The 14,491-nt window shown below is 37.7% G+C and overlaps 1 protein-coding gene across 6 annotated transcripts in view; it reads right to left on the bottom strand.

The window, feature by feature from the left end:
* C5H4orf33 (chromosome 5 C4orf33 homolog) overlaps positions 1-14,491 on the bottom strand; it is a 202,442-nt gene that overhangs the window by 169,395 nt on the left and 18,556 nt on the right. The window lies entirely within an intron of this gene.

The raw sequence follows: 14,491 nt of genomic DNA, 5'->3' as shown, positions 1-14,491 counted from the left end.
ATCAGCACACCCATATTTGAGGTCTAAAATTTAAAAGACTGACAATATCAAGGTTGGTGAAAATGTGGAACAATGAGAACTCTCTGTTAGTTCTATAAAATGGTAAAGCCACTTTGTAAACAATTTATCATTTTCTTAGAAGCTAAATATACTGTTACCATATGATTCAGTAATTTTGCTCTTAGATGTTTACCGAAGAGAATTAATAACTTATGTTTGCAAAAATACATGTATACAAATGTTCATAGCACCTGTATGTAAAATAGCCAGAAACTGGAAGCAACCCAAATGTCCATCAACAGGTGAATCAATAAATTGTAGTATATCCATACAATGGAATACTTCTGAGCAATAAAAAGGAACAAACTACCTATACATGCAACAACATGAATAAATTTCAAAAACATCATGTCAGTGACAGACCCCAGACACAAAAGACTGAAATCATAGTATATAATTATCTGAAATTCCTAGAAAAGGCAAAACTGTAGGGACAGAAAATAGATCAGTTGTTGCTTGGGTTTGAGTGTGGGAGCGGGGATTGACCACAGATAGGCACAGGGGATATTTTAAAGTAATCAAATTGTACATTTAAAATGAGTACATTTTATTTTATGTGAATCTTACCTGAAAAATGTTGCTTTTAAAAAGTAGATTCTGGCTTCTGTTTAGAGAATAGGCATGGGGGTTGGGGTGCAGGGGAGCAGGGCAAAGGGAGAAGCAGGGAGACCAGTTCAAAGACTACTGCAATAATTCAGGGTCTCAATAATCCAGGGAAGATGACAGTGGTTTGGGTAAGAGTGGTAGTAATGAAGGCGTTAAGAAGTGGTGAGATTCTGGATAGATATATTCCAAAAGTGGAGATGATGAGATTTGTCAATGAATTGGATTTGGGTCAAATGACAAAGAAATTTCCGTCCTGAACTACAGAAAGACTTGCCATTTAAGATAAGATAACTTGGGAAATATCAGGTATGGTGGCTAAAAAGTGTTCAGCTTTGGACATGCAAATATGAGATGCTCATTAGACAGCTTAGGGGCAATACGAAGAGGTGTGCATATGTTCATGCACACACTAGGAGGATGAAGACATACACCTGGGAATCATGAGCACGTACACTGTATTTTAAACCACTATATTGACTGAGGTGACCAAGGGAGTAAATATATAGAAAGAAGAGGTCTAAAGATTGAATCTTGGCAAATTCCATTTTTAAAGTTTGAAAAGAGAAGGAACAAGCCAAGAAGAGTTAGAAGGAGAACTGAGAAAGTGATATCCCCGAGCCAAGGGAGGGACACCTAGGAGGGAACGATCAACATTGTCAAATTCTGATAAACAAGTGAGATGATGTCCAAAAAGGTCATAGTAACGTTAAGAGCAAATTATCTGAGATACCATTTCTCACCTATCAGAATAGCAAAATCTTGGAAGTGTGATAACATACTCTGTTGGAGAAGCTGTGGGATAACAGGAACTGTCATACGTTAATGGTAGAAATACAAATTTCCCTATGGCACATAATTTTGTACTTTCTAGCGAAAGTGTATATGTGTTTGCCCTTAGACTCAGAAAATGCTATTCCTAGGATCATATTCCAAAGATATACTGGCAAAAATACAGAAGTCTGTATGAAGTAAATAGTTAAGCAGCAGAATAGAAATCTACTTTCTTCTTTTATATGGGAATGTCCTAGGTAAAAAGAAAGTGACCCAATCAAATCTCCTTGTAAACCAGATCGTGACAAATCTGGTAAAATAATGATATTTGCTCGCATTTCCTTGTCAATGGAATACTTTTAGCAGGATGTATTTGGTTGGTTTAAGATTGCTTATGATAAAAAGAAAATGCTAGATTTGGATTTGTGGGGTATGGGTCCTTGGAAAATGTCACATAATCAATGTAATAATCTGAATATAAAATGGAGATGTCTATTGACTAAAATATAGCCCCCTTAAGTCCTGTAGCTGAAAACATGGGACCTGTTGCCTTTGTTCTTTTCACAGGGGATATTGCCTAAATCCACCTCTCACCCAGTTTTAATTAACCATGCTAAATGAGAACTTCTGGAATTGCCTGAATCCTCCCCAGGCATTAACTCTAAGCAATACAGAATTCCAGGAGGGCAATAATAGATCACTGTTCTAATTAAGGAAAAGGTTAAGGTGGAGTTTTGATTCCCATTAACCCCCTTTTATCAGTCCCAGCTACTATATAAGGCAGAAGTTTCCTGAAGGAAAGTAATAGATTGTCAAGGATCAAACAAGGTGGTTCCTCTGATTGCTTCAGTTACACCTAATCTTCAAAACTAAACAGGAAGTGCAACAGACCAAGGCAGTCTATTATGCCAGTATGCATCTAACTTAACATCTAACGCAATGCCATTTTATCAATCCCAGATTCAAAATCTAGCCAGACACAGTTTGCATTTTCATGGACTGGAAATCAGTGTAAATTTATTGTACTGCACATTAAATTTCCTGGCATATTGCCATAATCTAGTGAGTCAGGATTTGTACTGAACAACCATTAAGAGCAAGTTAATGCACTACATAGATGCTATTATGCTAATTGACTTCTCAGAGGAGAAAGGTCAAGAGAAGTTAAGAACCACAATCACCTTTATGACAGATAGAGGATGGATGATAAATCCAGCTAAAATTCAAGTCCAGCCCAATCTAAGAAATTCCAGGAGCAACAAGAGACATTCCTTAAACTGTGAGAAATAAGTTACTGTCTCTAACAAGCAAGAATCTCACAGCTAGGATTTGAGTTTTGGCAAAATCACATTGCTCCTATAAGAATATTGCTAGCCCCTATCACAAAGTTATCAAAAATAAATCTTATTTTAAGTGGGGTTCTGAGAATAAAAAAAAGATTTGCAGAGGATGGTGGCACAGGGAGCCCAACTAAGACCTCATGGTCCAGCTGCTCAGATTATATAAGAATATTCACCTCCTAGAATATATGTAGATGTGAAGCCTTTGGGAGAAATCAAATAGGGCTACTCAGCAAGACCTCTTAGATTTGGACTTGAAAACTAAGAGGCAGCTGTTCATTGAAGCCCATTTGAAAGACAGTTGCTAGCTTGTTACTGGGTATTGGTCAAACTGCCCCCCACCACAGAAGAGCATCAAATAATTCTGAGGCTAGATATCAATCCTGCCTTGGACGATGCCAGAGAGATATTGAATAGAGAAAAGGCAGCACAGCAAAGTTGACTAAGAGGTAATGCTACATGGAAGAGTGCACTAGGTGGGAAGTTTGGGGGGAGCGCACTGAATACGAGAGAATGTTGCTCACAGAGCCAATGAGAGAGCCCTCCAAGGATCTCCCTTCCCTACCTTGCTCAGTGGTCCAAGCCCTGTGATTCTTACCCCAGCCAAGACAAGCAGCTGCCTGGTTCACTAAAGGGAGTTCCTGCTTTGAGGCCGTGTTACTGTTTGGAAATTGGCAGCTATGTGCCTTGCTGATAGAAAAAACCTTGAGGGGAGAAGGAACAGGCAAGGCTGCAAATTTGGCAGAGTTCAGGGCTGCTAGTTTAGCAGTGGGAGAAGAACTGGGCTCCTGATCTCAGAGGAGCATTTGGATATTTGCAGACTCTGGGCTGTAGTCAACTGCAAATGGGTCCTAGATCATTAGACAATAGAGAATATCCTTATGTGGCACTCAATTAAGGAAATCTCTGTGGAAATTAAGAATGTGGGTCATGTGGATGTTCACCAAAAAAAATCGGTTTCCAGCTCTGAAAAGAGACCGGAATTGTAAGGCAGATGCCTTAATCAGATTCCTGAGTTAGCTACCTGGGTTCTTAAAACCAGCAGGTATGGAGGTTTGGATACAGAAGCAACCTGTGTCTTCCCTAGCAGAGATGAATGTTACATAATGACACCTGTAAAAACCTGTACCATAACATCTGAAACAAACCAAATGGGATCCAGAATTTATTGAACAATGGACTCTAGTCACCACCCCTATAATGGGGAATGTGGTATAGGGGAAGTCATTTCTGTTGAGAAGGAACAGAATGATCCTATAATATTAACTAATACATGGTGTGTCAAATATTAATTTCTCTTCTACAGCTGTGTGGTGCAGCAAAGAATTTTTAAGTTTATTTATATAATTAAATAAAAAGCAAGATTTATGCAAACAGTGATTCCCCAGGATGAGAAAGTATTTTGAGGAAGCTGAATTAAATCTCCCCATAGATACAACACCTATGGAAACTAACTGGCCAGAGAAGGCAGTGAATTTGGCCTCAGTAACTTACACACAAATGCTTCCATCAACACACTGTAAAAAGGTTCAAATTACTGTGGATAAAGGAAGAAAAAGAGTAACTGAGTTGTAAAAGAAATTTAAAAGACCTATGAAGCAGTATGGTCATTGTTAAGGTATTCGGTAGAGGAAATTCTTGCTCCTTATAAGCTGCTGGCCCATGATCTGTTTCTCTCTGACTACCAAGAGAACATTCTCTGGGGGAAAAAACCCCACAGGTGTCCCAGACTAATATTTTTGTAAACACAGTCTAAATATCTTTAGGCTAAAGAAATTTGCTAGTAGGAGTGCCCCTATCTGTGGAATTCTCTTAGCAAGATTATCCCTTGAATCTATGGATTTATAAGGCATGGCTCTGGGGAAAATGTCACATAGGCTCTTTGCCAATCTAAATACAAAATGGAGATGCTTCATAATTTAAACAACTCCTCTTTTGCTATGTGAGGTCAGACACAAATCTCGTTTAAAGACCTCATCTATTACTGGCCAGAGAATGTATCCAATGCAGAAAGGAAATACCAAGATAGCCACACAGGATGGACTAAATTTCTCTTTGATTTGCGTGAGTCTTTTGATTTTATATCCTTGAAATCATTACTAAATCTGGAATAAGAACCCTTTATTTATTAGTAAATCTGGGTAAGACCCCTTAATTATAAGTCTATTTGACAGTGAATCCTTTCTGTTAGCTCTAGTATGCTAACATTTATACCTAAGATGAGAGGATATGACCATTTATACATATTTGCTTATATTAAAAATGGAAGTGTGAACTATAAATTTTTTAATGGTTATCTATAAGGGGGGAGAGGTGATGGGTTAGAGGGAACAAGAATAGAGGCCAGACTTCTCTGAGTATATCTTGATTCATAGATTTGAAGTTGAAACCTCAGAAGTATTTAAAAAAAAAAAAAAATTCCCCCAAAGTGAAAGGGGAATGGAACCAATGAACTTAATTGTATTGAGTTTGGTGGCATAATACACAGAAACCACTTTAAAGCGGCTTTAAACATGGGAATTTGGCTGTATATCCTTGCTGGGATATACTCTAAGGTTAAAAAGAACAGCAAAAACAAAAATACCCTTTAAACTCTTTCTAGTAATCATATTGTTGTATTGTTAATTCATTCAGAGTCTGTTGTACATTTTATGGGAAAAAACAAATGAGAAATTATGTTGAAATCACTGAAAACCACTTTGGGTTGTGTTAGAAGGGAAATAGATATAAAATGTATGAGATCAAGTAGCAAGTATCCATATGAAACCATGATGTATTTTTTAAAAGGACTAGAAAAATATACCCAACCCGTTAGCAATGAGCACTCCTAGTGTCCAAATAGTGGTCTCTAAATATCATTTGCCACTAAGAGAAACCAAGAATTACTGGAGAAATGGCTAGCTCTATGTCTATAGCAAGCAATGTCCAAGATGAACCTGGAACATCTTGTCATACCAGAAAGCAAAAAAGCTATTAATGACGACAAAGGTCATGTCAAAAGACTTAGAAACCAACTTAAAGAGACTCTACTGGCCAAAGATGGAACACATCGAACATCAATGAGGAAACTGCAGTGAATTAATACACATAAATTATTTTTAATCCATGAGTTCAGAAAGATACTTTAAAAAATCTCACTGGTCACCTTTGGAGACTGCTAGAGGACCAAGTATTCAGAAAACAGCTAAATCAAAGAAAAGAATCAAGCATTTATCTTGTAAAAACAGTTCTTCTTGGTATCCAAATAGTTGAATTGAGATAATTCAAAAGCTATAAAATATGGAAGTAAAAGCAAAACTGGGTTATCACTCATGGATTTCGGCAATGTTCATCAATGGCTTCTAACATCATGAAATGGAGACAACCAGGCATTACGCTTCTCCTGACAGAAGAATACTATAATACCATCTATGAAATATTCTTACCAATAATTGAACCTGGATGTAACCAAGCTTCTAGATGTAATTCACAGACAATACAGGAGACAGATGGGAGCATGGGAATATAATTATCAAAATCCAGACTGCAAAAAACTCTGTAATTTTCATAAAATGAGGAAAATATCTAGAATAGTGCCATAATTCATTGAGTATTTTCTCGTGTTGGATTTTGTGGTTTGTAACTGTGATACCTGTAATACCCACAGTCATTTCATATACAAAAAGGACAGATGTCTTTGAATGAAGACGACCTAAAAGATGGCAGAGCAAGAAAACCATATATAAATAGAACTAGAAACCCGATGACACTGTGAGAATGTCAACCTCTACACCAAACTACCAGAAGTATGCCATATCTCCTTTTACTGTTTAAGGTAGCTTGAGTTGAGCTTACTTGTACTTACAACCCAAAGCATCTTAATTTATAGATTAGAAAAAGAGCTACATATTGTGGAAAGGGACCACCTCCAATAAATATATTTAAAATCTGAGGCTCTATAACTCTGTAAGTCCTACCTATCTATCTCTCTATGTACCTATCTATGCATCTATCTTTTAAAACTTATAAATAAAATTGAGGAATAAAGTAGAAGGCCATACTTCTTTCCTTAGTTTTTAAGCTGCATCAGAGACACATTTGAGTTTGGGATTCCCCTCCAAATCTTCTTCAGTCACTAATCGCTGAGAATCTTTTAGATATTAACTAGTTACCCAGAGGAAAATATTGTGAACAACCAGAGTGTTTAAAGCCTATGTTCTGTAAACACTCTAAACTGATAGATTTTGAACTTTTGTGACTAGATCCAAAATAAGGACAAAACTCTTGAAACAATATATGTACTTAATAAATATGATTCATTCTTCTATTTTCAACTCTACTTAATTATTTATGGGTTACAATCCACTATATAGATTCCATAGTCTACTCCCTAAGGGTGTGCAACCTGCAATTTGAAAAGTCACTGATATAAATTAATTTACTGCATTATTTTTGACAGATGATCATTTTCTCAGAAAGGAAAACAGATGCATCGTCACTGTTGCAAACAGCAAAATACTAAGGACAGGAAAGCAGATACTCACAACTTTTAGGTTTTCTGCACAAGTAGACTATAAGATCATTTAGAATAAATTACTGCTAAATTTCTTCAGTTTCTGATACATGGAGATAAAAGGGTATTATAGGGCTTCCCTGGTGGTGCAGTGGTTAAGAATCCGCCTGCCAATGCAGGGCACACAGGTTCGAGCTCTGGTCCAGGAAGATCCCACATGCCACGGAGCAACTAAGCCCGTGCGCCACAACTACCGAGCCTGCGCTCTAGAGCCCGCGAGCCATGGCTACTGAAGCCCGCGCGTCTAGAGCCTGTGCGCTTAGAGCCCGTGCTCCTCAACAAGAGAAGCCACTGCAATGAGAAGCCTGCACACCACAACGAAGAGTAGCCCCCACTCGCCACAACTAGAGAAAGCCCGCACAAGCAACGAAGACCCAACGCAGCCAAAAATAAATAAATAAGTAAATTATTTTAAAAGACAAAAGGCTATATAGTTATTGCATGTTACTCAAGCGTGTGGTTTGGTTGCCGAAGTTTTCATATCTTCTGAAGCTTGTCTTTTGATCTTTGACAAAATCCAGGTTAGTAAAAGCATTTAGTATAGAGGCAGCCTGGGTTTTCTTCCTCTCTGATATTCCACTACACTGTGACTCATTCCCTACTCAGGATAAATCCTAAGAGATCTGCATTCAGATTAGCCACTAGTCTACTACCAAAGTATACCTGCTGCAGTGACAATTTGCAGGTGTGACATTGCACTGCTGCCATAAATTGTACCCTAGAGGAGCCTGGGGGGAAAAATGTGTTTCTCTTAATAAGTGGATTATTAAAAAGGAGCAACTTGAATACCCATCTTCTCTGCAAGTGTACCACAAAAAAGTGAAGGGCTTATCAACCTCTTTTTTCTTCTATGTTAATTTTATTTATAGAATCAGGGAGGAAAAGAACTTAGTTCTGTAGCTTTATATTACAGATGAGTAGTTAAGACTCATAGAGGCTGTAGTAAAGTTGACAAGTGCCCGGTCTCCAGAACCAAACTTCCTGGGTTCAAATCTACTGCTCCTTAGCTGTATGATCTTGGGGAATATGTTTAATCTCTGAAGCTCTCAGTTTCCTTAACTTTATTATTATTATTTTTACTGGGGTACAGTTGTTTTACAATGTTGTGCTAGTTTCTGCTGTACAACGAAGTGAATCAGCTATACATATACATATATCCCCTCCCTCTTGGACCTCAAGATATATGACTCTTTGAGGTTGCTGTCAAAATTAAATATATGGTTCCTGAAAAATAATAAGTATTAGAAATTTTAATGAAAAGATTTGCATAAAATCAGGCAGTTAGGAGAAAACCAGGACTATTGCAGGAATACAGGACACTTGGTGTTTCTACGGTATATACCAAAGCTTACTACTTGTGGTATTATCTTTTTTCTTCAGACTATTTTTTCAAAGCTCATTCAAAAACATACATTTGTATTTAGCACATTTTTTACTGCTTTGAATGCTTCCATTTATAGTTTGGTTTTCTATGTCTGCAAAGCTATCTCTTCAAAAGATGTACTCCAGGCACTACAGTGCCTTAGGGCATTATTAGAAACATGGGTTTTCAGTGTACTATTGAATCAGATATACTACTTAATGGATATTTCAGGTGATAGGCTGTCAGAAGAAAATTAGTTTTTACTAAACTATGCATTCTCTGTGAGTTTTTTAGTATAAAGTAAAAAATTAACAGAAAAACACTAAAGCTCTCTCAATAGCCAATTATGTTATTACATATTACTGTAATTTTCATACAAATGGTCAAGTGTATATCATTTGACAATATTTTCTACTATTTCTCCTTTAAATTACATATTAGATTTATAAACATCAGGCATAAAATTTAACTATGGATCACACTGTATGGAAAATAATATTTTAAGTACTATTTATCATGAAATGATAAGGTAAAATTTGTACAGAGACTCCTCACTTTTCATAGATTTATAACTTCTGGTTTCTTATATTCTTCATACATGTGTCATCCTAGCTCTAGTGATAATCTTTTCACTATTCCTTACATGGAAAATAATTGTTGGTGATAATAAACGGTTGTAATAGTCAATTTTATAAATTTTTTTCTTATAGAGAAAAATTAGGACAAGAAGTGATCAGAAAATGGGTCGTGCCCACTGATTTAGTTATTTATTTTCCTTTTTAGTGCTTCCTTACTTTCTGGCACTAGAAGATGCTCTAGACTTATCTTGTATTTTCCCCGAACTAGCCTTGTCAAGATGTTAAGCCCCAAGTTTAACATCCCGTGCCAATAAATTTTTCCCCTTTCCAGCCATATATACTACCTTCTCTAGCAGAATAACTAGATCCACTCCAACATGTGCTTCCCTGGTTCCAGGTCCTATAACCTTTCGGTGAACGCAGTACTTCTTCCCATGTACTTCTTCACAGTACTTATTACTGCTGTTGCCCCTTGAGCTGTGCTGCAATCTGACCCTCATTTTCAGTCTGGTGAGGAAATGGCATGTTTTGGCAAGTACTATTTCTGAGGATCCGCCTCAGGTGAGGTTTTGGGGGGAATGTCTAGGCAAGCTGAGGATGATTGCCTCTGATGAGGGTAAAGGAGCTGCTTCTGCCAGCCCAGAGGGTGAAGGGAAATCTGGGGCTCAAAATATGCCAGAATAGGTTCATCCATACAAATGTCCTCATTCCAGGTCTCAGGGTCCCACTCTTTCCTTATGAGGACCCTAATTTCAACACAGGAGTCAAAGCCGAGCATTCAGTCTCCTTTGCAGTATAGCTACCCTTACCACTAAATCCTGAACTCAACTTTCCACACTTTCTGCCTTCCAGCTGCTGGAAATTTGGCTAATTCAAATGTCAATGTACATCTTTCTGATGCTCACAAAGTGCCTTTAGTTTGTAGTTGGCTATTTTCATTTTTCAAGGCTTCCAAAGCCTTTATCAGAAAGCAGTCAACTCCACCTTCAACAGACTCCAGAGTTCCAAAGCAATTACATCAGACAGTTCTGCGGGTGCAATTGTTGTCTAGGTGGGTAGACACATTCCTGGTGCTTCCCACGCCACCATCTTCTCAGAATCCCCTCCAAATTGTTACTTTTTATTAGTGGAGAAAGAGCAAATGAAATTATTTCAACGTCCGAATTGTTTAAAAAAAAAAAAAGCAGTTAACTCCACAGTCCCTATTGTTTCCACTGCTTCTATGCCAAGTGCTATCTCTCACACTGATGTTTGACCTACACCTGGTCCTCAAGCCAGTCTACCACTGGTGAAAGTCTTAGTAACTGATGTTACACCAGGGTCATCAACACCACCTATGGGGTCCCTATCACTGAATGCCCCATGAGTGATACAGTTCTTGATTCCCATCCTGACGGGCTACTTCTGAGGACCACTTTAGGTAACAACTGACTTAGCCTGGGTTCCCCGTAAAGCGGACATGGGACAAGGGCTTGCATATAGGTTGATTTTGGTAAAGTAATTCCAGACAGCAGTAAAGAACTAGGAAGAGTAAAACGGGAAATGAGGGAAAGGCGGTATAAGTTGTGTTTTGATTTGGTCACTGCTGTGAGCAACTGGAGTGTGATCCTTTTAGGTGTCTTCTTTGGAGCTGTGTGGAATCGACCTCCGAATTGTGAACCCGAGGGATGAAAGAGAGGAGTATTTATCCACCTACTCCCATCCTTCTTGGAAAAACAAATATTGTATATTAACGCATATATGTGGAATCCACAAAAATTGGTTTGGACGATCTTATTTACAAAGCAGAAATAGAGACACAGATGTAGAGAACAAACGTATGGATACCAAGGGGGAATGGGAGGGTGGGGTGGGATGAATTGGGAGACTGGGATTGACATATATACACTATTGATACCATGTATAAAATAGATAACTAATGAGAACCTACTGTAGAGCACAGGGAACTCTACTCAATGCTCTATGGTGACCTAAATGGGAAGGAAATCCAAAAAAGAGGGGACATATGGATACGTACAGCTGATTCACTTTGCTGGACAGTAGAAACTAACACAACATTGTAAAGCAACTATATGCCAATAAAAATTTAAAAAAAAAAAAAAGCGTTGTCCCATGAGGTGATAGCTCCCTCTCACATCCAAGGTAGTTTATGCGCGAGACTGGCTAAATATACTTTTAGCCAGCACAAGCTGAGGCAGCAGACAAGCCATGAGACAGGATGCTGTCAGTTCCCTGAGTCCAGCTGGCTGCTGGAGTAACATGTTAGGCTGAGAGGATGGGAGGTGGGTCAGGAGAGCTTCCTAATGCACAGTGGGGGTAAGTGCCGAAATACAGCAATGTTAAACTCCTATGGAAACTTAAAAGGGCACGAGGAGATGAGCCTCGGGCTCTGAGGCATGAGCACAGGTGTTGAGGGCTTACTGTAATTGCTCCACCACTTGCATCCTCTCTCTTTTTAAATATCAGATTAATTAGTTATCAATATATTCACTATCTTCTGCCCTCAAAGCCTAACATTTTAAAAAGAAGGAAGAAAAGGAAGAGACTTATTTTTTCTGTGGCAAAAATTTTTTTAAGGTTGAAAAAGCAGTATTTGGGGGCTAAAAATAAAAAGTATATTTCCCTCTGGACTGTGACTTAACAGTCTACTGGAGCTGAGAAAACGCACGAGAAAGCACCTGAATAAATACATGCACTGTGTAATCTAGTTATGTGGCGAGAAGAGAGGATCTGCCTGATAACTATAGTGAACAATTCACAACACAGCAAGGAAATGCATTTATGCATATCTTAAACAAAGAAATGATATTCTTTCATGGTCCTAAAGTGGAAAAACAAATTTGAAACAGCTATTACAAACACCCACTCTCAAATACTAAGTTTCTATAGGGTGCATTGTTTGTCTCTTACTAATGGATAAATTTTCCCTGAACTGCATGTTCCTTTCCAAAGAAAATGTTTACATAATGTGTTTTTGCTTGCTTGGTATTGGAAGAAGGAAAATATTTCTTATCTAGAGAAAAGAAAGTCAAGAGATGTTTTCAAAACATCTAAACAGATAAAAAGAAGATACATAGTAGGTTTCAGATAGCTCACAAAGTGCAACATCCAAATTCAATCTTTTCTATGGTTTTGATTGTATCTAGGATATTTGTGCTTTACTTTGCCCCCATATTATAAAGTTATCATTTACATGATACATACGAATCTTCAAGTTGCAAACTTTCAAAGATGCAAACGTGCCCAGAGAAAGGACGAAGACAGACAGAGGAAGAAGTAACTGAAGAACCGAAGAGGTTCACGATGCAGGACATGGCAAGGGGATTTTCTTTATTTGAGGAGGCACTGTTAATTTTTGAGGCACAGGAACCAAATGTAGAACGGTACATGAAGGTTGCAGCAGCCATTCAGAATGCAGTCCAGTGCTACCATGTCATCTATGGTGAGAAAAAAAGAGCTACTACCCAGACATCACTGGATCATTTTTTCAAGAGGGTAAATAGAATTGAATCCGGCAAGGAACCAGAACCTGTGCCATCAACGTCAGGCGTGAGTGAAATTGCAGCTTGCCCTCCGTCTCCTATTGCTGATGATCCTTCAGCTCTACCATCTCCCACCTCCTCTCCCTCCTCCAGTCAGTAACTCTTCTTGCCTGTTTACTTGATGCCAGCCCCTGTATGCCAGCTGTTGTACTGTACTACTGTACTTTTCAAGGTACTGTACTGTAAGATTAAAAATGTTTTCTTTTTGTTATGTATTATTTGTGTGAAAAGTATTATAAACCTATTACAGTACAGTACTATATAGCCAATTGTGTTAGTTGGGTACCTAAGCTAACTTTGTTGGATTTATGAACAAATTGGACTTATGAACACACTCTCGGAACAGAACCCGTTCGTATGTAGGGGACTTAGAGTGTGTTCACTAGTTTGTTTTATTTTTTAGATTCCACATATAAGTGATATCATACAGTATTTGTCTTTCTCTGACGTATTTCACTAAGCATAATGCCCTCCAAGTCCATTCATGTCATTTCAAATGGCAAAATTTCCTTTTTTTTAAGGCTGAGTAGTATTCAACTGTATATATGTACCACATCTTCTTTATCCATTCATCTGTTGATGGACACTTAGGCTGCTTCCATATCTTGGCAACTGTAAATAATGCTGCTATGAACACTGGGGTGCATGTATGTTTTTGAATTAGTGTTCTCATTTTTTTTCAGATATAGATATCCAGGGGTGGAATTGCTGGACTGCCTCTTTGCTTTCTTGAATGGAAGCTTCTGACAAACAGAAATTTTAAATTTTGATGAAGTCCAATTTCTCATTTTTTTTCTCTTTTAGTTAGTGCTTTTTATGTCCTATTTGAAAAAAATCTTTGTCTACCCTTGAATGTGAAGAGTTTTTCTAGAACTTTTTTCATTTCACCAGTCACATTTAGGTTAATTTTCCTGTAAGTTGTTAGGTAAGTTAATTTCTTTTCATGTTTTTCCAGTTATTCCAACACAATTTGTTGAAAAGACTACCCTTTCTCTTTGTCAAAAATCAATTGACTATATGTAGTTCTTTTTCTGGTTTCTCTATTCTATTCCATTGATATATTTGTCTAAATCATGCAAGGTCATATTTTCTTCATTATTGAAGCTCAATAAGTCTTAAAGTCAGGTAGTATAAGTCCTCCAACTTTGTACTTTTTCAAAATTGTTTTGGCTATTTCAGGTCCTTTGCATTTCCATATAAAATTTGAATCAACATGTCAATTTCTACCAAAAAAAAAGCCTTCTGGGTTTTTTAAAATGGGATTGCATTGAATCTATAGATCGATTTGTGGAAACAAATTAGGCAGTTTATATTTTCTCTTTATAAAGAAATCTGTAGGTAGCAGTCCAGATATGACAAGTTACTCTATTGTGCTGTTTGGAACTCAGGCTCCTTTGTCTTGCTACTGAGCTATTCTTGGGTTGTCTCCTCATTAACACAATGGAGCAAGCATGTTACCTCGGGTATCAATTCTATAATTCAGGAAAAAGGAAGAGGGAAGGCAAAGCACAAAAGGTACATGGCAGCAGAGTCCTTCATCTACGAGGCATCTTTTCTTGCAGGCCCATCTAACACTGTATACTTAAATCTCATTGACCTAAACTGTTCTACAGTGTCATTTCTACCTGCAAAGGAATATGAGTAAATGTAGTTTTTGAGAAAATCCCCTAAAAATTCAA

This window comes from Balaenoptera ricei, chromosome 5, assembly GCF_028023285.1.
Source record: "Balaenoptera ricei isolate mBalRic1 chromosome 5, mBalRic1.hap2, whole genome shotgun sequence".
Classification (NCBI taxonomy): Eukaryota; Metazoa; Chordata; class Mammalia; order Artiodactyla; family Balaenopteridae; genus Balaenoptera; species Balaenoptera ricei.
Note: the sequence above shows the minus strand (reverse complement) of the source record. Positions and strands in the feature narration are given on the sequence as shown.